At 42.3% G+C, this 24,666-nt stretch overlaps 1 long non-coding RNA gene across 2 annotated transcripts in view; it reads right to left on the reverse strand.

The window, feature by feature from the left end:
* Positions 1–23,296, reverse strand: part of LOC125761371 (uncharacterized) — a 43,733-nt gene extending 20,437 nt beyond the window's left edge. The window contains exons 1-2 of one of the 2 annotated variants that reach the window (XR_007418099.1): positions 21,183–23,296; positions 19,566–19,617 (exon numbers count right to left, since the gene is read on the reverse strand). This is a non-coding gene — a long non-coding RNA (uncharacterized LOC125761371). The remainder of the gene's footprint in view (positions 1–19,565; positions 19,618–21,182) is intronic. The other variant, XR_007418098.1, reaches the window with a different exon arrangement.
* Between the last annotated feature and the right edge of the window lie 1,370 nt (positions 23,297–24,666).

The following is a 24,666-nucleotide window of genomic DNA, read 5'->3' on the forward strand; positions in this document are numbered from 1 at the left end:
ATGCAGCAAAGTTCGGACCGGGAGAAACGAAACCGGAGACATTCGGAATGTAGCAAAGTCTTATGGCTTTGGAAAACTTTGCCTGTGCAAGGGCGTACCGGTCGGGCAGATGTTTCGTTTCGCCGGCAGATTTTCGATAGCCGGATTGGATTGCTGAGCTCCATTGCCCGGATGGGAGTGTCACTTCACTGGATACCCCAAGGGTCGATTAATTGCTGTAAAGCCACGAGGTGAAGATTTTTGTGAGTCGGTGTGAGGAACCAATGTTTTGCTAAAATCAAATCACTCACTTTTAAATTTGCACGGATTTGGAACGAAAAATGAAAAATACTACCTAACTGTACAAAAATCAGAAAAATTCTACGAAAATTTAAAGTCGCTTTTGGAAAACTGGAAAAAGTATTCGTATTCCACAGGACCCACATCTCAAGTCCAAAACCGAACATAAGAATATTTTAAATGAATCATTTTTCTCATTCGACGTTAGTGAAAAGCGGCCTAGCTTTTTCTTTTTTTTTTTTTTGGTTGGTGAGTGGTCGTATGGAGAACTTTGTCAGTGAATGAGGACAAATTAAAACGAATTAATTAGCTCATTAGGGAGAGCGCAATTAATGCCGCCAGAACAGAAAGCGGCACGAAGCGTTGCGGCTATAGTGGTGACGTTTTGTGGCGCCATAATTCACTGGTTCTGAATACTAACTAAGCCATCAGTTACGAATTGTGAGAATTTGATATAAACCGAGCGTATGACTAGCGCAGAAGGTTTTTTTTGTTGGCGTTCAAAGCTTCAAAAAGGCTTTCAAATTTTTATGACAGCAAAACAGTGGGTTTGAAGGAATTCAGCGAAAGGTTTTAATGCTTTTTTTTAATTTAAAATTTTAAAAATATTTTAAATATTATTTCTTCGCTTGTATTTGGTTGACTAGCTTCTACAGTACAGAAGGGTTTTGCAATAAATCTTGTTTCAAAATAAATCATTTTCAAATTCCCTATACCGACCCAACGCACGGCAACTTTACTGCACAATGTACATTTCCCAGGCCCGTTGACGTCCCTTGATTAGGGAAATCAACACCGATTTTTCCCTTTTCGTTCGTGTTTGCTCTTCACCGAAAGCGTCCCACAGATTATCTTCGTTTCGCAGGCGCCAAACCACAACCGGGGCTGGTAGAAACAAAATCTGAAATGAGAAGCCGTTCCTTTCCCTTCCTTTTTGTTTTTTTTGCTGGTCATTTTCCTCCGAATATCCGAACACCGGAGAACGAGAACGAGAAAATCCCTTTAGAGCCCTACGGTACAACGTGTCGAAATGTAGGCTCGCTAAGCAATCGTACGCCGGAAAACGGTTGCAAAAAGGTTCCCAGATCACCCAAGTTGAGGTGAGCAAATTTGAAAATTAAACATTCCATTTCGTGCCGACTGCAGTGAACGGAGACGACGGTACACCGGAAGATCAACTGCTGGGCTGCCGGGTGAGTGCCGTAGAGATTTTCCGGAAACGAATCCTCTCGTCGGTTGTCCACTTTTTTTTTTGCTGTTGTATGCTTTTCAGTCTTGATTTGCTCTACGGCAAAAGCAACCCACTGCCGAATGTGGTTACGGTGGACATTTACGAGGAGTCTCACATTTCTGCCCACTATATACACGGGATATACCGTGTCCACACGGAGTACAGTGTATAATTCCATGATGATTCTTTTTGTGTTCTTGGTTCTTGCACGCCCAGAGCCTTATATTTAGCACCCACTCGATTTGCCGCGCCGTGTAGAGAGTAACCAGTTTGAGTAACCAAAAAGTGACCAAACTAACGCAGTGCAAGAAGATCTGCAATTACAAAACGTGGAATCCCACCAGTGGGATGGTATGCAAAAGGGACGAGCTTTTTCCTGGGAGATAGGAACATTTGATAATTCCTTTTTTCACACCGTAGCTCAGTTTCACCCACGTCCACGGGTAATGGTTACGATGAGATTGTGGGTCATTTGGCAAATAAAAGCGACCGCCTGGTTGTTTGGTAGGGAGCTTGAACTTGTAACGTGTGCATGTGTGTTGGGGGTGCTTTGGGGGCTAATTTAGATTATCTTTTGATTGCAGTACTGACCGAGCACACACACAAATGGTCGAGTCGATAATTTCCAGCTTTTGGAGTGTTTAATTTTTATCCTTTTTCGGGTGAAGGAATTTACCAAAGTTCTCCAAAAGCGGAGATGGTGTAGAATTCCGCTTTATTAAATGAGTTGTAAGCTGAACCGGTCATTAGATTGTTTTGCAAGTAGTAGCACAAGGGGGAATGAGGTGTGATTATCAATTATGATAACGATATTTGGGATTTTTTTATAAAATTTATTCAACTTATATGTTTACAGAAGTAAATTCTTGGAGCTTAGGTCTATACTTCTGAGGAGTTAATAAATATTGGATGTGTAATTAAAAATAAATATCATCCCTTATCACCTGTCATATCGTATGATTTGAAGTACGAATCAATTTGAAAAGTAGATCCCCTTTAATTTTTACTAAACATTGGAATACCCTGAGCATAGATTCATAGTTCGTTCACTATCAATCTCTTTAAGCAATCATCTTATCAATTCGGTTCATGACTTCACCTCCTTACATCGAACAACACTGCTTTTCATTGACTCCCTAGTTTTTTTTGTTCTTTCTGCTTTTTTTAAAAACTTCGTTTTGCGTTTCTTCCACATTCTGTTTGTTGATAAGACGCTCGCAAAACAGTGAAAAATTCCCAATCCCTGTTCTATGTGCCCTTCAATTCAGACTTCACTTAACGATATCACACCCGGCAACAACGAACAACTCTGTACGGTGCGCATCAATTAGTTTGATGGATTTAATTAGACGCATTTCGACTCGACCATGTGAAACCACCGCACACTCATCTCAAACCGGTAATTGTGTGAAACGGAACCGAACCTTTTTAGCTGGCTCGTACTAAGTGGATCATGAAGCTATTACTATGTAATGATACTATTCATTTAGCAAAAAGTGACGCAGAGGTTAAATGGGCGTTTGATTACAGGGTGCCGTTTGAGATATCCGGTAACGTTCCCGAGTTCCGATAAAGGCCACGGTAAGGTGTGTCGGAATTGGGTAAAAGTTGTGTGTTTTTTACATCTCCGATTTGATGTCATTGCTCGATGTTGTGCTGCCGCGTGAAGGACAATGTAGTTGTGGCCAGGCAATGCTGTAAAAAGCAGCACCTGAAACATAGCATCGAAACCTTCAATTTCTTCGCTTACATCCTAAATGCAATTGGACCACATTGGAGGAGCGTTGAGTTCAATATGTATTTTCCCCACATTTTAGTGCACAAGGTACACTGCTCGTTCACATTACACATGACGCAGCGAAGGACACAGTCGTTCCAAACCATTTCATTTCCTGCGGCCGTGAGATGCAGACGATGCAGACCAATTTCAGTGCCATTTATCGCGCACGGCAAGAAGGAACTCATCGTATGCATCTCGTTCTACAACCCAGAGTTGTTCCTCGGTGTGCCCACGTGATATGCAATCAGTTTTGCTTTTTTTGTTTTTGGTTTTGCTTGACGTGTCTGTGTGCCGCTGTGAGTGTTTTATTTTTGCCCGCTGCTGCTACTACTGCTATCGATTCCTGTCCCTTACTTTTTCCTAGTGTATTTGTCTATCGTGATATCTATCGGAAAGGGTAGAAGTAGTTGAAGCAGAAGAAAGGTCCAGCAAGAACAGCGCCACGTGGGGTGGGTGGGGTTTCAGACAGTTTTAGAAGTACAGTAAATATACGTTATTGATTTTAGATTCCTCCGGCACAGTTTGTTCCCGACCCATCCAGCCAGTCACCATCGGCTGCATCACATCTCACGACTGCTGCTTAGGTGTGACTTCGTGTGTTTTTATGTTGTCAGACGTTATTTGCATATTTGGAAATTGAAAACAGTTCAGCCATAGATTTCTCGGGACATATATACATTCAGAAGGGTGCTCACGTGTTTTCCACCTTTTCTCCATTTTTTTTCGTTTTGGGTGAGATTGTGGTAAAGGGACATATACGTCTGCATGGCTGCGTTGATCATCTGTGTACGATGAAAGTTGAACTTGTGCAATATTGTCCGGAGGCTGAATGCGGTTTTCAACCCCAACCTGGTGGATTTTCATGAAGTACTTTAATATTTTTTTCCAAAATTTTTCAATTTTTATCACAAAATAAGATATAGAGCTAAAATTTAAAAAGATATTCCCCAATCATTTGTTGATGTTTTTTATCATACATCGGTACTTTATCACAACACATTGAATGTCCACGATGCTAAATTTAATTTGAGTTATTAGTTATTCCAGAAGTATCAATTTCAAAAAACTAAAAAATATTGGTATTACAACATTTTTGACTTACTTAAAAATTCACTCTGTGTACAAAAACGAATCTAAATTTTACTAAACATCACACATAAACTCACGAACCGAACAGCTCATGTTTAAAAGAGCGATAAGAAAAATCATTTTTTATCATTTGTAAAATCTAATATTTGCTTCACGAATGCGCCAACAGCAGCGTTCTCCATCATAGCACTGATAGAAAACTTCCCAATATGCATACCATGCAAACCACCATACCGGTCGGAAATGTTTCCATCGAGCGCATTCAGAGAACCAAAAAAAAAGGTTGCAAAAAACCCCCGAAAAAAAAATCCATATTGCACTGGAATGCGTTTTATCATTCCTTTCCAGCTGGTAACCGAAGTGTAAGGCAAAGAAAGGAAGCAACAAATGCAAGGAAACGGTAGGAAACTTTTATACACAAAAATGTGCACACCAGATGAGGGACACACACTGCCAATAAACGGGTGGGACGAAATGGGACCAGCGTGAAGTGACGGGTACTGAGGCGAAATAAAATCCCAACCCAACACTACCGAGCCCATGTTGTACAGTTATTGGTCGCGGGTGAGTAACATTTCTATATATTTTTTTTTGCGTCAAGAACTCAAACCATATGAACACATACAGAGAGAAATGTGAACAGTACGCGCACAGAACATAAAGCCCACTCAACATAAAAGTGCTGGCGAAGATGGCGAAGGCCTGGCCACTATAGTAAAGAGGCCGGATGAAATCAGACATACAGCTGCTACACTTATACACACACACGCACGCACGCAGCCCAGGGGGGGGGGAGGAATTCGGTGGGGATTTCCCGAGGAACGAGAGGCAATATGAGTAATACATACAGATATATGTGTGTTCTGGTGTCTCGAGGTACACCCACGACCAGACCAGCATAGCGCATGGGATGGATCATTGACGGAAAAGGCAGTGGCCAGTGTGCGCGATACGGCAAAAAAGCGGACGGCATGTTGCTTGCTCATCCAGCTTCTGGCGGTTTTGTCGAAATGTGGGCAGCATATGTTAACAATCATCGGCCCAGTACATCGGCGTACAGCGATGGTACAGAAGAAAGGCAAAATCGTCCACGGAAGGTCCAAACAGAGAGAGAAAAAAAAGAAACTAAATCCAAACCCATGAGCCACGCTGCAATCGAAAAATGCGGGCCCATAGCAGCAGGGTAGCATTAACGGGTAGCATTAGCAACGATTGCAACGATGGACGGATAAGTGTGCGTGTGTTTTATGCTTCGGGTAGCATAAAAATGAAACCCTCCACAGTCGCGGCGTCTGTAGTGTCCAGTTCTAAGCCATCAGTTTCTTCACTGAGCTCTCGGTTTCGTCATACAGCGAAAGTCGTTCTGCTGGCAACATTTTATTTATGTCGCACAAAATTATGCCCTGTTTTCTGTGGATTGTTTATAGTGTTGTCCAGCAAGGGGGAGTTCTGAAGGCGCGAGAAGGACGAAGAATGATAACCCTTGGCATTAGCACACGGACATTGGGTTGGACATATAGTGAGATGCGATTATGTTCCGTTGCAGCAATCCAGGCGTTTGAAGCTCCGGCTTTTCCTGAGTCGACAAGCAAATGCATTTCCACGCTAACATCTACCTTGTTGCTTGCGGTTGACCACCGTGTTAGTCACAATGAATCGTTGTCTTGTTCGACTCTCTCTCGTACAGAGTCGAAAAAGTTATGCACTTTATGACCACCGAGGCCAATCACCATGTTACCGCTTTCGGATCGTGCTGGATGACGAACGGACAGGACAGAATTCAATTAGCTCGAAATTAGCCAAACTAATTTGTGTATAACTTTCACTTTTAGCGCAAAAGTCCGAGGCTTCAGCAGTTGGGGTTTTTTTATTTTGGAACAGGCAAAACTTTTTGCAAACCGAATAAGAAATGGCATTAATTGCCCTTTGGCACTTGATTTTTAGTACGCAAATTACAATATTGTTTCTGTGAAAAAAAAAGTTTTTTCAGCCCTGAGTGGTGGAAGAAACATTTTAAATAATTTTTTTTCCTCGAATGCAAATTTCTTCTGACATTAATACTTCGCTTGTCCTACGGTATGAAATACGTCTCATTTTTCACTAACACAGAAAATCCCTCAACGTATATGACAGAAGCTTTACTTTATGAAATTAATCAATTCAAATAACCTTACTGCATCTTGTTGGGAAGATGGGAGTCTCGGATGCAGAGGTGTCAAACGTTGTACCGTACCGTGTGTGGCCAATAGGAGCAAAACATAAATCTACCGTTTCGCATTTTGTTTCATGGCACAAAACCCTGCATCGTACTGTATCATTTCACATGAACAACGGGTAAAGAATATGCATTTTTAATCCGACAGTAGCAAAAGGATGCAGCATCCTCATGCTCACGACTGCAACAGCCCAAAACCTGCAAGTACTGCGTGCATTATTTACATTTCAAAACTCATTCACTGCCCTTACGGGCTGCGTACCCTTGTTACGTCCCCTTGCCACATCTGGAGCAGTGGCAGTGGATCAAGTGGAGTCAAAATGACTGCCGGGAATGAATTTTATGAAACACCGAAACCAACTTTCCCGGATCGTTTTTTTTTGCTCTATAAAAGTGCAATGAAACAAAAATATAACGGGGGCCGAAAATATGTGCACCACAAGCGTACAACACAATGGAGCATATTTTGGGTGTCTGTGTGTGTGTGTGTGTGTGTTGGTTGTCCGTCCATATGGTCGGATGCAGATAGTATGGTTTTGTTCATGGTGCGAGGATGGATAGGTTTAATGTTTTATTTGTTTCTTTTTTAGTTTTATTGTTACAATGAATTCCCGTCCCTTTTTTATTTCGCCAAACGATGGTGGTACACTAGTTGTCGATGGGTACCAATTTCTTGCGTTTTTTTTATCTACTAAAGTGGCAAACTTTGCGTGTGAGTGTAGTGTATCTGGTTCTTTTTTTCCCTTCGGTGAACAAACCCTCGCAATGGGAAGAAGGTTTGGGAACATGAGGTTGCAACTTGTTGTCGTCATCGCCAGCAGCATCCAGAAACAAATGTGTTCCGTCCGATGATGATGGCGACGGCGGCGATACTCCGGATGAATACGGGAGAAGGGGCCAATCATACCGGTGGGTAGACACAATGAAAGGAATGGATCGGGTGTGCGGCCCTGGATTCAATCACTGAATGAATACTTCAGCGACAGAGTAAATTGATGTTGATTAAAACAATATAAATAAAATTCTCGTTTCGCTCGCAGCATGTCCGCGCGATACGGCACGCCATGCTGTGTGTGGTTGCTCCATGTATATTTGTGTGTCTGTGCTCACAAACTCTGTGTGTGTGTGTGGATATATATCAGTTTATTTGTTTTTATTGAAGCTTTTTTTTGTTTGCTCACTCCTCCATACCATCGGACGCATTTTCGTTCGTGTTTGGTGGCCTATGATTAAACCCGACGATCCAACCACGCAAAAAAAAAACCAGCAAGAAGGAAGGGAAAATGCCTCACATCATCAGCTGAACTCATGCAGCAACTGGCCAACTGCTTTTGTGTCCCGCTGCTTAAACGTGGAGGGTTGAGGGTATTAATTTTTGCTCTTTTTATTTTTTGTTTTGTTTTCGGGTTTTTGTCCACTCTTAATTCTCCATTTGTTTGGATCACAAACGTTGATGGACGAGATGTGCAAACCGTGCGATGGTTGTCGATGTAATGAGGAGCTTCCGTCACCGCTGGCATCGGTTTCGGAATCGGGCGGCTGGACAGCAGTATCGTTCCGGATGATCAAACCGAATGTCAAGCGCCATTATCCGGTTCCGGAAGCATGGCAAAAGCGCGAGTACGTAAAATGGGATTTTACATTCGCGGTTGTTCGTAGTTTCTTTTTTCAAGCAAATTCGAGAGCGCAATCGTGTGCAATCGAAATCGGAATCTAGGGTATGGTATAGGGGAAGAATAAAAACCCACATTTCTTCCGATATATCTCGATCAGTTTTTAAAAACGGAAACAGATGATTAGGAAAAATACTCACTGCTGGGAATGCTTTAAAATGTAATACCAAATTGGATTTTTTTTGTGAGAAATTAATATGTTTTGCAATGTCCTCATTGAAATCAAAAATTTTTTTGAAATGTTCAATATGTACTTTTAATCATGAACAGCTGCGAAGAAAACTTTTATAACTGTTATAAATATATTTTTAATGCACTTTTATATTGATAAATGAGACCAGTACTATTTTAGAGTTAATGGTACAATGGACTTGTGACTAAGAATTTGGTGTAATACTTCCAAGATCTTGGATTGAAACGGATCTTTACCCATTTCAAATTTATCAAGCACTACTATCAAGTAAGTCGATAAATCATCAAATACATTCTACTCGGTAGTTAAGTCTAGAAGAGGTTGTAAAAGTACATCTGGTAATATAAATCTTCTTTGGAAAATTCTGGTCTATCTTATTTTTTCGGTCAAAATCAAGATTTATGCCCTACTTCACGAAAAAGGATGATATCTGAAGACCCTTTACTAACTCCTGTGTCCTTCTTTAATATTGGACCTTGGGAGATCCATCCGGAGCGGATGGTTTTTCAGGAACATCTTCTTTGAGTCAATCCAGATTGAGGTAAACGCCGGTGGAGTAAATACGTGAAGGATTTTTTCAACAAATTTTAATGTTTTGAAGTGTCTTTAAAGCCATGCAAGACGAGGTCTCTTTTGTACATAGTTGAAGTTGTAATACACATATAGTGCTTAGTGATATATGTAATAATTCGTATTTTGTCCAAAATTGACAATAAACAAAAGACTTAGTATGCTCAAGTAGTATGGTCACGTCATGAAAATGATATTAGACGATCCTTTTCAAAACATAAATTGATCTTTAATAATGAAAAACTGAGTTTAATGAGACAAATGCATTTGAATAAACAATATTGCTAATTAATTAGCAATTGTAAGCAATACAGCAAAGGTACAAATTTATAATAGGTTAAGTCAATAACCATGCGTTACAGGAATGGCATTACTCGCCTAATCCTGGTAGCTGACCAGAATGAAAGAAAATATAACACCAGCAAAAACTCATCAGCAAAAGCGTAAAGTAATGCAGCCATAAAACTCGCCGAGTTCATCCGATCTCTGACACTTCCCACCACGTAAGCTTTTACGAAGCGCAGTAATAGGGGTGAAGTAAACAGACAAACTTTACAACTTTAACAACGGCGCTCAAACGCCGGGAAAGCTGAATTGTGTAAACGCAATCACATTTTGCAGTTTGTTGGAATATGTTGAGAGTACGTCCAGAAACGCGGGGATAAAAAAGCAAACTAAACCAACGGAGAAAACAAAAAAATGTGGTAAAAAAAACCCCATTCCAACCTAAAACCAAACACGCATACAGACAGTCGGGAAAAATATCCTACAGGCCATGGTCTTCCAAATGGTATGGTATGAAAGTTATCATCTGCAATTTCGTTATTTGATACGGTTCCTGCTGCAGGGCTGAAGTGCTCCAATGCTCCAACCCGTTTGCATGATTGCTGTTCTGGAATTGGAGGTAAAGGGTGTAGAAAAGAATGGGAGATAAAGAGAAGGACAGAGAGAGAGCGAGCGGTTGCGCGTGCGGTTTCCATCTTGTTGATGGGAAATGATGAAACCCTCCGCACGTCGACGTCATTACTTTACCTCTTTTATTTCCTTAACCTCCACACTCCACTCGCCTACATACCACACACTTAACCGGCCATGTTTACATTGGCATTTATGCTTTCGCTTCTGGCCCCGCGGAAGCTCATTCCCTCGCTTCTCCCAATCTAGTGCCACGTTATCCTTGCTTCTTGCTGCCCTTCCGAATGACCGACGTGTAATGATAAATCCGTGCCGGTTTGCGAACGCAATTCCCGAGCTTTTCCGAATTCCGGCGGATTGTGGTGAGTAGAGAAACAAAAAAAAAACAAAAAAATAAACACACGAGAAAAGAAAAATCTCATAAAGCACCATAACTCCCGGTGGAGGTGCTCGAAACCTCGTAACCTCCAGAATGCTATAGCACTGTGTCAGAATCGCGGCATCACGTTGAGCCTGCAAGCAGCGTAAGCAGCACGATTTGTCTGGCCGCGTTCTCGTTTGCGCTGTTTATTTTACATTAAAATAATAATTTATACTTTTACGATACGGGATGCATGTGCGTGTATGCTTGTGCGGTTGAAAAGATGGTGAGGGAATGGTTTGTTGGATAATAAAAAAAAAAGGAAAATCATTTCAGGGCCACTAGCGCAACACTGCTGAATCCGGTCATGGTTTAATACTTTCAGTTGGTTAACTTTTTTCTTCTCTCTCTCGTTTGCATCTGTGTTACTTCAAGTATCTGCTTGACATTAACGACTCTTGGTACATCGTATTGTAGCGAACTCTATCGATCAGTTAATCATGCCGAAAATACTCGAAATACGTTCGGTTGTTTTCTAATGCGTAACAGATAAATAGGAAATTTACCGCAAATTATTATGCTTCCGCGTCGTTGCGTGATGTAAACAAACAGCTCCCAAAAACCGGTGTGTAAATAAAATTTACTTTAATCACATTTAATCTAACAGCCCATCGCCCCCTCCGAGAGGAATAAAGTGATCAAAGAAAAGTAAAACCATCCTCATCTTCCATTGGGCCAGAAGACCCTTTATAATGGCAAATGGAAATGATTTAAAGATACATAGAAGGTTGGGCCTCAAATTGCGTTCAAATCGTTTTACGTGTCGATTGCGATGGGGCAACATTTTCTCCTTTTTTTCTTCCCAGTTTTTGTTCGATATGGTTTATTTTTTTCGTTTTTTTGTTACAGAAGTGATACAAAATGAAAATTTCATCAACTTCAGTAGGAGAGCGAAAGACACAATTTGGCTCACTACTACTACACCCTACCCCCCCAAAAAAGACCAAAGTTGTCGTTTAGTGCGCTCGATGGCGTATCATAAAAGTGTTTGAGTTTGTCGTAAAATTTTAGTATCCCGTTTTTCTCTGCCATACACACGAGCGTACGGTGTTCGAGCTGATCATCTGTTGCTAGTTGCAGCCAGCACAACTGGAAACACCACCGGGTCAAGTGGATTGTGGTGAATTACTAGGACAAGCAACAAGCAAAGTAAAAGGATAGTGAATGCAGCTGGACAGCAAAATATATTAGATGTGAAAATGATGAGTTGGAGGGTGTTTTTTATTTCGTTTGCGGTGTTATTAGCAATCACTGTTAGTGTGCTCGGTGTCTGTTTGGGCATTCGGTGTTCCACGTGAGTGACAAGCACTTGGTGCAGTTTATGATCGAAAGGAGTCACCGGTTACAAGTTGAGGAGTAATTATATTTAACAAAAAATAATCGCTAAATGTATTATAAATCACTGAAATATACTAAGGATTAGCTTGTTTTAAATATTTTATTTAATTGTTAATAATAATGAATGCCGTTCTTTACTAATTTATATGGTAGCATATGTAAATAAAAATAAATAATAGAGTTCTAACTTGTTTAAAAAAGGGATATAAACGTTGGGATAGATTCATATAAGCAAACTAATGCAATTAACACGCAATCCGTTCAACAAAACACTGAATGAAGGATAAAAACTCCTTCCCATGAGACACTATGATATCTCGACCAATTGTTGGTATCTTTTTGTTCCGAGAAAACCCAAAGTCCAAATTCCGACAATACCCAGCCGGAATCAACCTTCATCACCTCAACCTCACACATGACTTAATCCGTCGAAAAGTCAATTTACCTTCCATCAGTGTGTGTCGGGGGGGGGGCTTTTAAATGGTTCCACCATCGGGCGAGACTTTCCATCACGTTTCCACCGTACACTGTACAGCGCGCTTGAGCAAGTAGTACTCGAAAGGACCATCACGAAACGTAACCGTATCCTTTTGCACAATCGTTTGCTGGCAAATGGTTTTATTCACGCGCATTTCAGTGAGATGTGCTTTGGGATGGTTTTCACTTTCACCGTCCATTTCTTATCGCAACGGCAGGGTTCGCTGTTGGTTTGGGGAACCCATGTTCGCACCATTATCGTAAATGGGTTCGATGTCGCGTTTGTGTGTATAAACCTTATCGATTCTATTCGACGTCCTGACTACTACCAGGGTGTATCGATAAGGAGAGGTTTGATGCTAGAAATATACGCAACACACAAGAGGGTTATAAGGAAAAAAAATCGATCCATCCTGGTGGAACAGTCGAAGTAGAAAAGAAGCGCCCTATTTTATGGTGGCCGTCTTTAGAATGGTGAAGAAGTAATGGAGATCCCACACGGAGCAGTTGAAATGATAGCAAAGAGCAATGGCACTGACAGGTAACGTCGGCAGTACGACAGGTCAATTGTTCGGATACCTTCGGGGCAAATGGACATGACTTTTCGCTACGATAGACCACCTGGTCTACCTACCTGCCGGGTCTTCACACGGACAATCAGCGAAACAATCGCAACCGTAAATTTGGTCGATAAGTAGAAAGAGTGTCCTTTCGTTCGGTTACAACACGGTACACCTATCGGCCATTACCCGCAAGAAGGTATGGACACTGGGGAGTTCTCCCCTCTCGAGATATCACACAAGAAATTACTCCGAAAGTTGTTAGGTTGTTGTATGCTACTAATCAAGCAGTTACTGTCGTCACTTCTTTGCAGCACTTCGTGCAACAAAAAAAAACCTCCCGAGAACTCGACCAAGAAGCCTATCATCGAGTTCCCACACGTGAGGGAAAGTCCCTGTTGCACCTTGAACTGTCCAATACTGTTCCCCGAAGATGTATTTTCCGTGTGGGGGAAAAACAAGAACATAAATCGTCCAACTCGTCCACAACTATTACCCAACCGGTGGGAAAGAGTCGCGGACCACCCGTTATCGGATGTGTTTGTAAGACGTGGCAACTGTTTCTCTGTGTGTGCTGTAGGTGAGTTAACATACTTTTCTTTACCCCGCCGGTGGTAAGTCTTTATCTCTTGGGAAGATTTTGTCCATGGCAGCTTGCCAAAGGACCATCGGTTTCTTAAATGTTCAGCCCAATGGGAAGGACTTTTGGAGGTAAAATTCAATTAAGATATAAAACCTTCCAAAACACCCTCCCCGTATGGAGAAGCTGTTGAGAAGCGGAAAAAGGTGACACACTACGGTGTCCTGAGCTGGCTAACGAACATTGGAAGGATATACAAGGACTTCTACCAGGTTTGAGGGTGTCGCAACCAAGGCAAGTACAAATAGCCGTTCGGTTACGTTTCATTTGCTCCAGACATGGTCGTTTTGTCCGTTTCTTTACAGTGAACGATGTATATCTACCGCCCCGGTAAAAATAAGGGATGAAGAAAAATGAGCTCCACTTTAGCAGCGGGACACACGGGTACGATCTGTAAAACGGGACTCCTTCCCCCGGGGCCGTCCTTCCCTCCACTGCAACCCACCCCAAGGTACTTACGGATGTTCGCACAAGCGAACCCCAAACCATTGGGTTCCCCGGGTGAAGATAATCGTTCCCTCGCTCGGCTGTCAAATGGTGATGTCACACTTAAGGGACAACGATTTTTCGAACCATCCGTCCACAGCACCTGCCCAACGGTACACGTCCTGGCCGTATCGTCACCGTGGTCGTCTAATTTTATCACCCCTTGCGTCAAACTGTGGCCACACGGGTCCCGTATTTCAACGGATCGATACTGTAAATAATTGACAAGGCGTCAGTATTCAAACAATGTTCGGGTTAATTAAATTCCCGCCATCTCCCCTTCACCGAAGTGCTGTGGGAAAGATGCTGCGGCATCAAACGGATTCGGGATGAGCTAGACAATATTGAAGAAGAAGTACAGACAACGGCCAAGCAAATATTGTGCTTCGGTGTGCGTTTTTCGACATCAACGTTTCCGTCCGCTTGTGGATGTCCAGGGCCTTTTTTTTTGCTCGTTGCTCGTGCTGCCCTTTTTTCCCGAGAAACCCTAGCCTTTCGGTGTGACTGATGAGTTGTGGAAAGATTATCGGTGTGTTTTGTCGCCGGGGCACGTCGTGCCTTGATGATGTGCCATTTTATGTTATTTGTTGCAAAACCCTAGTACATGATCCAGATGCTTTCATTTTTGGGCGAATGACGGGAGTGGATGTTGATGTTGGTGATTGTGTAGCGCTAAATGAAGCTGAGGTGCTTGCTGAAGATCTTATCAAGTTTAAATAAGGACTTTTAGAAGCAATGTAAAGTTAGAGATTCTATTATGAAGTCTTTAAGCGTTGTTAAGCTTTCACAAACTCGTTACTACTTGGAAATCTCTTCAAATTCTCTTCACAGTTGTAACTTTTTTATTTATAAATTGTTTCTTAAAGGATATTTATTACTTTTTAGAGGAAAAAATTCTCAATTTTTTTGTCGATCTCGCTTAAAACTAAACATAAATGTTGGACTTCATCATAATATTCTCTTTGCAGCAACATATGCTTACAATTTGCATCCTTGCAATTATATTGCTCAAACCTCCAGCAAAATGAGCAAAACTAGATTTGGTTGGCCCAATAGTACCAACCGGTAGTAAAGAATCCGTTTGCAAATGCATCCGACCAAAGTACATCGAAAACTGTTTCCCAATTAGTGGCAAACGGTGAAAAAGGCCACTGAAATTTGAACACTCAAAAACCCACCACCGGGGTCGGTTTCGAGCCCTTCGAAAAAAGGGAAAAATCGAAACAAAAAACACACACACACACACATACACACCTTTACCGCGTTGCGTCCGTATCCACCAGGCTTCAATTTAACGCCATCGAGAAAAGATCAAAAATTCCAAGTGCGAAATGGGGAAATTCAAAACATCAACTGCAAAACGCGGTTTGCTCTGGTGGTAGTGGCCACATCGAAGGAAGCTCGATTTCAGCAGCGAGGGATTTTGGGTATGTTTCTTTCTTTTCGCTTCCTCTCTTTCGACGCGAATTCAGCTCGACGTGATGGGTTTTTTTGGAGCCGCTTTTAATTCGGACCGTAATTGCTGGGATTCAATTTTAATGAAGTTCAAAGTAGTGAGTGTAATTTTGAGGCTCGCCCCTAAGCTCCGGTAGTGGATGTACCAGGAAGATGGAGTTGACTTTCTGTTTTTTTTCTGCACTTCTCCCAACGCTTGTTTGCTGTTTGTTGCGGGTTCTTGCATTTTATCCGTTGGTGTCGTGCCTTTACAGAGTTTTGTGTTGGTGGGGCGGGGAAGAGGGGAAGAAGGAAGAGAGAGGAAGAGGAGGCGCAGTGTTCCACCCTGAATGGCAGTTGTTTTTCCTGAGCTCAGGCTTAGATGGGATGGAAAAAACGAGGTTTTTATTATTTTCCTCTTTTAACCCGTGCCACATCCATTGTTACTGTCGTCTTCGTCGCCATCGTCAACATCCTTACTGACGGTTACACTCATTTTCCTCCTTCTCTCCCAGTTAGGCACTGCCTTTGTCATGACAGTTTTCCACGTCGCTTTGGATGCATTCCACGATCGAAGCGCTTTTCATTATTACTCTTTTTACCGGCTTTGCAACGGAGTGGGACGATTTGGCTAAGGGTGCGAGTTGGTGGGAAAAAAAGGAAAAACCCACCCACCACACATACACACACAAACAAACAAACGCCTTCGGGTCCTTTGCACTCGATGCTTACTTTTTAATTAGGGCAAACTGGTTCCGTCCTCTCGAACCGTTCGTCCTACCGGTGGTGTTGCAGTTAGAGCAAACAAACAAAAAAAAGAATGAAAAATGGACGAACGCTAAGAGGAATTAAAAAAAAACGCAAGAGGAAGCCAAACTGTACGGACAGGTACGGGAGGCGTTTCTTTCGATGGAAGGAACATTTTCTATTCAAACTGAGCAATGCCGGAAAATTGTCCTTCAAAACCCTAACCCACGCTGACATTGGATTTGCGAAGCATGAGTAGTTTGTAAAGAAATTTTATTTTAACTTATTTTTCTATTTTGTTAAATGTTACTCACAATAGTTAAGTGTTGAGCTTGTTTATTTAAACTTTGAAAACATTTAAAATCATTTTAGACTTATTTTTTTGCGAGTAGAATAAAAATGACAGAAAATAGATTAATTGTTAAATTGATTTTTTTATATACTACAAGAAAATTAAAAGAATGTTTATTTAAAACAAATGCAAATTTTTTTTAATGAATTTAAAAAAAATGCAACTCCTTTTGCACCATACATTGTGCTATGCAAAAGAAAACTATTTGTTGCACACATATTTTTAAAACCCATTTTCCGAAACATTTTTCACAGAATATTAAATACCTTCACCTGAATATTGCATCACTTTGGAACACATACGGCACCACACAGCTATGAGCTTTGAGGCGTTTATATTTTAATAAACTCCGATGCAACTGCACAACACCGAGATGCATCACAAAAACCCACTGCACGACACTTCTACCAGAGGGGCCACAGAGAGGAAATTAAACGTTCGTTATGAATCGAAATGAAACGGAAGTGCGTCAATCACGGTCGCATGGTACGTACCGCACGGTACGGAGGGAAAAGGTAATTAAATTACTGAGTGCATAATGAGAAAATTAATGCATAAATGAAGCCGAAGAACGAACTTCGTATTTCGATGGGACGGGTGTGCAAACAAAGTGTACAATTTGTACGTTGCAGTGAAGCAATGTTTAAAAACACTTTAGAAGATGTTTCGTCACTATTACGGTTCCCTTAACTAATCCCTTTTGCTAACCATCTTAAGCGAAAACGTGTTGCTTTTGAAAGGAAAGCAAAAATGACATCAAAACCAACTTCTGGAAATTGATTATTAAAGTGAATTCACCTCACTTCACCCTTTTCCATGTCACTTTTCACTTAACTTTCTGACCATTGCGTCTTGTGGTTCGGAGGGTTATAAAGTGTACCTTCAACTTCTCGGCATCCACTCGAAGGGTTAAAGCTTTTGATTCTTATGTTTGTTTAATTTTTGTTTATTTTTTTTTCGCTTCTGCGCGCTTCCTGTATCCCCAAGCGCAAAAGTCGTTTTATTTCGTTTAGGTTCTTCAGGTCCCAAATGAACGCTCGACACACGTTTAATATTCATTTGGTTACCCCCTCCACTCTGTCCACCCCTCGTCACCCATAACCCTTCGTTCTCCATCAACTAACCTCCAAAAAAACAAAATCCAAACCCCCAAAAGCATCCGATTGCATGCATGTTTTTCCTGGCGCATTAGCAAACTTTTGGAATAGTCTCGTTATTCTTTGTGTTTTTTTTCGTTCTCTTTCCACTGCTAGTGCTTGGGTTTCGTTCAATGGTTCTAAAATTTGATAGCGACAACATTTGTGTTTTGTCGTCTTTTTTGCCTTTTTTTTTAACTTCCGTGCCTCTTGCACCCGTAATTTGACTCGCGGCCATCGAAACTAGGTTTTGTTTGTTCAGAGCCCAATGTATATGTATAACTATGCTACAGCCGTGCAGGAATTCCACAGCGCACGGGTAGAATGAAAGTGAAGGAGCATGCGAGGGCAATGTAGATGAGAGAAGTGGGGGGGAAAAAAAAGCTAAAGCAAACGAACGAAACACATACACGAAAGAAGAAGAAAAAACAACCCCGGAGAACGTATGGAAACCGGTGAAGAGGTCAAATGGCAGCTTCCACGGGACCGGTATGGGCCGCTCAACTGTTTGTAGAGCGATAAGCATGACTTTACATTCATTTGCATGTAAATGCCGGTAACTTCCTTCGGTGACTGGGGCCAACCCCAGTCCGGGAAGACCGGGAGGATACCCGATTAGAAGGCGGAAGACTCGGGTTTTTGTTAAGGGAAGAAGGGAAGAAAGACAGAAGGAAAAACACACACCATACGGTGGTACGTGTGTACCGCGTGCCTATGCGCGCCCCTGTTTTGTGACGGACTATCTCATCGACGTACGCCTCAATGGGACAAGAGCTTAAAAAGAATGGCAAAAAAAAGCAAACGACTAACGAGTAGTTGTGTTGTGTCACCCCGTAAGGTTATCATCGATTTAGGAAGCAATGGCTGGATGGGGAGTGGTGGGGAACGGGTCACACAGACGTAAGAAAAGAAATCCATTTCGACTCCATTCAAAAGTCGCTTCCATATGCTTCCAGCTGCCATTTGACAGCGTTTAAAGATCGGGACCGACCCGATTATGCGAACTCGTCACCTATGTTATCCTTTTTTTTCGGTTCTCGTACGCTCGGAAGAGCACATCAAACGATCTGCCACCATCGGGAGGGAACATGCGTTTTCAAATGAGACTAATTTCCATTTGTGTCTCCTTATGTGTTTTGCCCACGAAGGCGAAGTGACTTGAACGGGTGTAGAGTTCCGCACGAACCAAATATCATCACGCCCCGATCACGAATGATGGTAATTGTTTGTTCGTCAGTTTTGTCATGGAGATTGGCGTGCTTGTGTATAGTTTTATGCAAAAGGACCAGACACGGCGCAACACCAATAAAATGTTGTTACTTAGCAACAGAGCTAGGCGGTTAGTTGCACAACAAATACCTGAAGCATTTTCATTGGAGCTCGTGTGGAGTTGGTTATTCAGGTTGTTGGGTTTTAAGGGAGTTGTTAACTAGCAAAAAAATGCTCCGCCCAGAAACGTTAATGCGATGTGAGTGTCCTTTTTATATCCTCAACTCCACATAGGGAGCGTAACGTCAACTTCAATATTATAGTTCCACACGCAATCCCTTGATTATTGGTCAAAATTCGAGCCAACCATGGGTGTTCCGCTTCCATGTACAGCTACACGCCTGAATGCAACATCGTCCGTGCCACACAAAATGGCAGATCCAAGTTTCATGCTTCAGGAGTTTCTTACCGCAAGGGAGTTCCGATCGTTGAGACGTATCCATGTAACGCCCCTGTCCACTAAGTCATTTAGCCGACTTTTAAATGACCGTAAGCGAAGGTTCCAAGCTCCAAGAAAAGGCAAGAAAATTTATCGCGTCTGCTGACCATCAACTGCAGACATGCACGACGGAATTTAAATCATCTCCCCCCACCTTCGCATCCATCCTCCTACCCCAAGGGGGGTAGTTCGGGTTGGATACTCATTAGTCTTAAGTGGATTCGCCGGGTGCGGATGGGAAAGGAAGCGAAGTAAGTGGATGCTTGCGTGGGTTAAATTATCAAACTGAAAATGAATTCTTCCGATGTAAACCGTACATACCCTCTTGCTCTTCGGGTGTAAAAGGAGTGCGCGTGTCTGGCACGTTAAAAGTCTGCAAGTGAAAATTAAACAAGAAAGAAAAAAAATGAGAATTAAAACATGATTCTTAGGATTTGCCTTTGAAAGCACACTCACACACACACACATCTGGTCTATTTAAGTGTGAAAAGAAAACACTGTTGACGGAATATTGCTTAATAAACAGTTTCGCTTTATCATCATCAAATTACAGTTGTGTACGTTCACATACTGCCACGGTTGGTGTTGTGGTGAGGGTGTAGCTCACATTTCATGCTGCTGGTATCGGATGATGATCCGTCTCCGCCAGTTTGAGCCACGAATACCAACCAACCAAAAACAAAAACACACATACTTTTTGTTTTCACTGGGGCCACCGTACCGCGGCCTAACAACGCATTCATCGCATTAAAATAAACCTTTTAAGTGTCTGGAAGGCGTGAAGTGGCACTCCAAAAGAACTAAAACGATTGCCGGCGTTCGGGAAAATGCGGGGTACAGGGTCGGTGTATGCTAAAGGAATGCTTAAACAAAAGGCAACCCATTAGAAGCCGGATTATGATGATAAAGTAATTTGAGCGGAACCCGGTACGAGTCACGGTCGTAAAACCGCTCGTGAATCATTGAAACGAATCATCGAATCAACCATCGTCAGCAGAGTTCTTCGGGCCCGGATGGTGGTGGGGAATGGGGGAGGTAGTTTGGGGCCACACATCCTTAGCGCACACTCTAAATGTTGGAAGGTGCGGATTTTTTTGTTTAGTTTGTTTCGGTTGTTTTGCCTCATTTGTCCTTCTCCGGAAGCCATACGCATTTATTTGTCATGCGTGAGTGCGTGCGTTTGGTTTGGGGATGTTATGTTCCTTCCATTTTGCCTATCGTTTGTGGACCAATTTTCCGATGTTCTAAACGATTGAGAGTTGGCTTTCTGCTGTATGAAACTGTGCCCGGGACGATAGAGAATGATATATTGATAATGGTTTCGTGCCGTACCGATAAGAGATCGGTACCAAGTTCCGGGTTCCTCTTATAGACGTACGGCAAAACGGAAAGACATATGATGAGAGGAAAGCTCATAAAACAAAACAAATGGAACATCCTATTAAGGTGATATTTATTTTATTTATTCATTTTTCTTTATGTCCACACTCACACCATGTGCTGCAAAATGTCACTCCAAGCCGAGTTCTTGGGTAGGGGGGGGGGGGGGGGGGGGGGGTAAAAAAAGACTTAAAATGGAAATCTTCAAGCGACAGCGCATAAAATCGGCTTCCGAGCTGAATTGTTATTGCAAAATAACCACAAAGCTCATAAAGTGGGTGTTTTTTTTTATTTCCGAACATGTTCTCAAGATTCGACGTACGGAGATTGCAGACAGTTCGGAATTATGTTTATTTAAATTTCTATAAACCAACAGACAAAACCACGGCTTTTGTTTTCCCTTGTGAAGGAGTATGCAAAAACCAAACCACGGCTTCTAAGAAGGATTAGACTGGAAAGTGTTTTTCGACACATTTCTTTGGTTCGTATGCAAAACGTACATTAGTTTGGCTCAGCTGACCGGGTGTTTGTGAGAGCTCTATGCTCTGTGGAACTTACTGATACTTCCGATGGGCCCCGGGGAGGAAACTTTGCGGTGCTATGGCACGCATCACTTACGAAAAAAATTAACAAAACCTACACAAAGAACGTTGCTGTACAATTGCCACCCACATAACATCTTCCATGTGTCCGTGTACTGCCAAAGGGCCGACAGATTGTCCATGCGTCTTTGCTATAGCAGCGCAAAATGCAGCTCCATGCAGTGCTTCCAGCTGTGTTGCACCTAACAGGCATCCACCAACAGAACATTCCACACATCAAGTGTCCCCATTTCCTTAAGGCACACACACGCTCAACCACACATACACACATGCGGCTCACGTACACAAGCGCTTCTTCACAATGGCCGTCATTTGATCTATTCTGCTGCAGCTGGCCGCTGCACTTTGATGTTGGTTGTGCATCGCGAATCCGCTAGCATATGTTGCGTCCTTCTTGGCCAGTAGCGGAAAGCATAGCCGTAATGGATCACTTGGGCTTGGATCGTACACTGTTAAACCCATCCGCAACGGGTTTTCACACATTGTTCCCGAAATCACTACGACGACATCTTGTATCGCGATTTGATAAAATCTCTTCCCAGGGTGCACTTTGCCAGTGGCAGAAAACGCGTTTTCCCACAGCACACATCCCCAACGGGATGTCACTATCGATCACGAACGGAGGTATACGATTTCACGTGTACACTGGCCAGAACCCGGAGGAAGCACGATCGTGGCTTACCGCACAAACGTCAACGGAACAACTGATAACGGTTGGCGTCGACGTGCAGTGGAGTTTACTGTTTCGACCACCATACGGTACGGCTCCAGTTACAGCGGGTATTATTGGTGGCCTCCAAACCGATGATGAACGATGTGTACCACACGACAAATACGACGACGATGCTGACTGCCCGAATCCCCGTGGAACGCACAGAACCTCCACAAACACAACCACAACACATCGCCATACATCCGGCACGAAGTGCGTACTCAAGTCGCGTATCGCAAGCGAGACGGAATACAAGCGCGCCATTCCCGCCAGTGCAAGCGAAACATTGCGCTGCCATTCCCTATCATTCCGCGGTGCGAGACACGAGATTGATCACAACCACGCAGAAACGACCAGCGCATAAAATGGGGAGCACCATGTGGCACTCCACACACACTGGCCGGTTTCCTTCCATGTCTTCATCGGGATGCAAGTTAAACTTGCTGACTCGATTGGATTCTTCCGGTGTTTCTTGGTCCGCATCGCACCAGCTAGAATGATGATGATAAGCACAAACTACACAAAAAGTGAGGTAGTCTCGTCGGTTATTCAATTGGAGAGTCGTTTTTTTGTTGCCTTCTCGTTTCAGTTTCCACGTGGTCCACCGGTTCGCGTTTCCTGTGAGCAGTATAGTAGCATGCATCACTTACAACCGCTTCGTACAAAATACAGAGTACACCGTATAGTCGCTCTTTTACTACTAACACCAGTAGTACAGCCTTCGTACGAATATCTATCAAACGTCAAACGTTAGACGCTTCAGTGTGTGCATGTGTTGCAGAGAGCGCGGAAGAACGCATGGCAGGATGGGAATTGCAGTCGAACGGGGCGACTCCTCGGTGCCCTGGCGACTCTGAAAAAAAAAAACCCGAACGCACACGCTTTGACACTTCTCGAGTTCGTCGAGGGGAACAGGCGATTCCCTTCCTCGTAGGCGCATGCTCGGTTTGATGTCTATCTAACCTTTCACTCATGCAAACAAGCGGCTGGTATTCCTGTTCCGTCAGTGACCAGTCGGTGGCGAACGAATGGCACAGGGGGGGTACGGAGGTCGCAGTAGAGACGCAGGATCTGGTCATCGATCCCACCGAGAGCTGATGGACCAGACGCTGACGATGGTGCCTCTTGCCTCGAGTAGACCAGCGAGGCCAGCAGGCGAGGCGTTAATCGGTTTTTGAGTTTTCGCAAAGTAAATGCACTAATTATCGACCCGGGTTTGGCGCTGGGCTTCCCCAGGATGCTGGATTTTGTTGCCATATTTAAGAGCATTTAATTGTTTCCTTTCGATATGGGGGATTTTGAGAATTTGCTAAACTTTGTAACAATTGCTACTTGGACAGAAGCTGTTGATCGAATGGTTTCAAGCAAACAAGAGTGTTTAAAGATTGTTTAACAAGCTGTTAAGCTCTTTCACTGTAAACACACGTATGGCAAATGTGTGTTTAAAATACTTTACAATAAATGCTTTATAATACCATCATTGCAAAGTAACCAGAGCACATTGTGCCAAGCTAACTTTTCGTCGGTATCAACCATTTTGAATAACAATCTCCCAGTAAGGATCTTTACATCAACCCAGATTTGACACTCGATAACAAACGATAACTTTGCCTTTTTTATTATACCACAAATTAGACACGGTTGAAATCAAATCAAACTGATACGACAACACACATTCTTCCTCTTTCCGTATGGTAGAAAAAACTCCTGTGACACACACAGGAGAAAGTTGTTCGTACGTTCACAGCTTATCAGTACACTTTATCGCCTCTCGATCAGCAAGATACGGCACGTTGGTTTTCACTTGTACGGCAGGTGTGTCAAACACAAAGAGGTTTCAGAACATAAGCATGCATTGCGAATAACATATTATATTATTTGGTTATGTTTAGCTGAACTAAGATTGTTAAAATACAATTGCAAATTATTTATCATACCTTTGTAAACAATTTCTAATAAAACAGGTTTCATCACAAAAAATATTACAATTGCAGAAATATTACTGTTGCAGAGCATAAATTTGTTGTAATATAATAATGTTGTAAAAAATAGTAATGTAAAATTACTCTATTTAGAGGAAGCAACTGCTAAATGGTAACAACGAAGAACAAAAATTCGATTATCATTCTTTCTTTTTATTCTCTAATTTTTGTTAATTTTCTTTTTTATGGCACTAGAATAGCTGACGTTTAAAGCTTTCGTTGACTTTATCTACAAGCGAAAGATTTCAATGCATGCTCATTACTACTATAAGTTTTAATGTAATTTGAGTAGCATAAGTTTTATTTTGTATTATTTATATTTAATTTAGTTTTTTAGAAATCCGGATGCCATAAAACCGGTCGTACTACATCCAAATAGATCTTCATTTTCCGATGTATTAGATCGACTGCTGCTTCTGCCAAGATGTTGTACATTCCTGACTTAGATTAAAAGTTTTACCAAATCTCATGTTAGCTCAAAGATGTACAGGAAAACTTGGCACGAACTAGAAGGAAGGCAATAATTTCCCCGTATTTCCTACGCGTGTCCTTCGAAGGACGTACAGAGACAGCTTTTTAGAGTTTGGAAAAACTTTTTCTCCCTCCCCAACCACACACACACGGACTGAATGTTGTTTCGTGTGATTTTTTCTTCCCCGAACTCCGTGGAAAGAATTCCGGAAAAGGAGATGAAAATCTCGCCCCTTTCCTATCACCCAACGCAACGTTGGTGCGTAGGTAAAATT

Source organism: Anopheles funestus, chromosome 2RL, assembly GCF_943734845.2.
Source record: "Anopheles funestus chromosome 2RL, idAnoFuneDA-416_04, whole genome shotgun sequence".
NCBI lineage: Eukaryota > Metazoa > Arthropoda > Insecta > Diptera > Culicidae > Anopheles > Anopheles funestus.